The following is a 2,500-nucleotide window of genomic DNA, read 5'->3' on the forward strand; positions in this document are numbered from 1 at the left end:
AGCCACTTCCGACTTTCTCCCGTGCGAGGTATTTCAGGCCCAGCCCCCAGGATTCCAGTGTCCTCTGCCCCAATATCTTCAGGACACTTGAACCTTCCTCGGAACTCCTCGCCGCCCTCGGGGAACACGGAGAAGTCGCATGGCCAAGGTCCGGACAGGCTGGAGGGAGGGAGGGAGGCCGTTGCATCATCTCGAACGTTAGCCAAGTGGAGAACGGAGGTCCTGGAGAACGAAGAACAAAGGTCCTGGAGAACGAATGTCCTGGAGAACGTAGGTCCTGGGGAACGAAGAATGAAGAACAAAGGTCCTGGAGAACGTAGGTCCTGGGGAACGAAGAACGAAGAACAAAGGTCCTGGAGAACGTAGGTCCTGGAGAACGAAGGTCCTGGAGAACGAAGGTCCTGGAGAACAAAGGTCCTGGAGAACGTAGGTCCTGGAGAACGTAGGTCCTGGAGAACGAAGGTCCTGGAGAACGAAGGTCCTGGAGAACGTAGGTCCTGGAGAACGAAGGTCCTGGAGAACGTAGGTCCTGGAGAACGAAGGTCCTGGAGATCGTAGGTCCTGGAGAACGAAGGTCCTGGAGAACGAAGGTCCTGGAGAACGAAGGTCCTGGAGAACGAAGGTCCTGGAGAACGAAGGTCCTGGAGAACGAAGGTCCTGGAGAACGAAGGTCCTGGAGAACGTAGGTCCTGGAGAACGAAGGTCCTGGAGAACGTAGGTCCTGGAGAACGAAGGTCCTGGAGAACGAAGGTCCTGGAGAACGTAGGTCCTGGAGAACGAAGGTCCTGGAGAACGTAGGTCCTGGAAAACGAAGGTCCTGGAGAACGAAGGTCCTGGAGAACGTAGGTCCTGGAGAACGAAGGTCCTGGAGAACAAAGGTCCTGGAGAACGAAGAACGAAGAACAAAGGTCCTGGAGAACGTAGGTCCTGGAGAACGAAGGTCCTGGAGAACGTAGGTCCTGGAGAACGAAGGTCCTGGAGAACGTAGGTCCTGGAGAACGAAGGTCCTGGAGAACGAAGGTCCTGGAGAACGTAGGTCCTGGAGAACGAAGGTCCTGGAGAACGTAGGTCCTGGAAAACGAAGGTCCTGGAGAACGAAGGTCCTGGAGAACGTAGGTCCTGGAGAACGAAGGTCCTGGAGAACAAAGGTCCTGGAGAACGAAGAACGAAGAACAAAGGTCCTGGAGAACGTAGGTCCTGGAGAACGAAGGTCCTGGAAAACGAAGGTCCTGGAGAACGTAGGTCCTGGAGAACGAAGGTCCTGGAGAACGTAGGTCCTGGAGAACGAAGGTCCTGGAGAACGAAGGTCCTGGAGAACGTAGGTCCTGGAGAACGAAGGTCCTGGAGAACGTAGGTCCTGGAGAACGTAGGTCCTGGAGAACGTAGGTCCTGGAGAACGTAGGTCCTGGAGAACGTAGGTCCTGGAGAACGTAGGTCCTGGAGAACGTAGGTCCTGGAGAACGAAGGTCCTGGAGAACGTAGGTCCTGGAGAACGAAGGTCCTGGAGATCGTAGGTCCTGGAGAACGAAGGTCCTGGAGAACGTAGGTCCTGGAGAACGAAGAACGAAGGTCCTGGAGAACGAAGAACGAAGGTCCTGGAGATCGTAGGTCCTGGAGAACGAAGGTCCTGGAGAACGAAGGTCCTGGAGAACGAAGGTCCTGGAGAACGAAGGTCCTGGAGAACGAAGAACGAAGGTCCTGGAGAACGAAGAACGAAGGTCCTGGAGAACGAAGGTCCTGGAGAACGAAGGTCCTGGAGAACGAAGAACGAAAAATAAAGGTCCTGGAGAACAAAGGCCCTGGAGAACGAAGAACGAAGGTACTGGAGAACGAAGGTCCTGGAGAACGAAGGTCCTGGAGAACGAAGAACGTAGGTCCTGGAGAACGAAGAACGAAAAATAAAGGTCCTGGAGAACAAAGGTCCTGGAGAACGAAGAACGAAGGTACTGGAGAACGAAGGTCCTGGAGAACGAAGGTCCTGGAGAACGAAGAACGTAGGTCCTGGAGAACGAAGGTCCTGGAGAACGAAGGTCCTGGAGAACGAAGGTCCTGGAGAACGAAGGTCCTGGAGAACGAAGGTCCTGGAGAACGAAGGTCCTGGAGAACGAAGGTCCTGGAGAACGAAGAACGAAGGTCCTGGAGAACGTAGGTCCTGGAGAACGTAGGTCTTGGAGAACGAAGGTCCTGGAGGACGAAGGTCCTGGAGGACGAAGGTCCTGGAGAACGAAGAACGTAGGTCCTGGAGAACGAAGGTCCTGGAGAACGAAGGTCCTGGAGAACGAAGGTCCTGGAGAACGAAGGTCCTGGAGAACGAAGGTCCTGGAGAACGAAGGTCCTGGAGAACAAAGGTCCTGAAGAACGTAGGTCCTGGAGAAAGAAGGTCCTGGAGAACGAAGGTCCTGGAGAACGAAGGTCCTGGAGAACGAAGGTCCTGGAGAACGAAGGTCCTGGAGAACGAAGGTCCTGGAGAACGTAGGACCTGGAGAACGAAGAACGGAGG

The 2,500-nt window shown here is 54.9% G+C and overlaps 1 long non-coding RNA gene across 1 annotated transcript in view; it reads left to right on the plus strand.

Moving 5' to 3' along the window:
* The window catches only part of LOC138863205 (uncharacterized), a 284,219-nt gene that overhangs the window by 178,508 nt on the left and 103,211 nt on the right, over positions 1–2,500 (plus strand). The gene's annotated exons all lie outside the window — the stretch shown is intronic.

This window comes from Penaeus vannamei, chromosome 11, assembly GCF_042767895.1.
Source record: "Penaeus vannamei isolate JL-2024 chromosome 11, ASM4276789v1, whole genome shotgun sequence".
NCBI classification, from domain to species: Eukaryota; Metazoa; Arthropoda; class Malacostraca; order Decapoda; family Penaeidae; genus Penaeus; species Penaeus vannamei.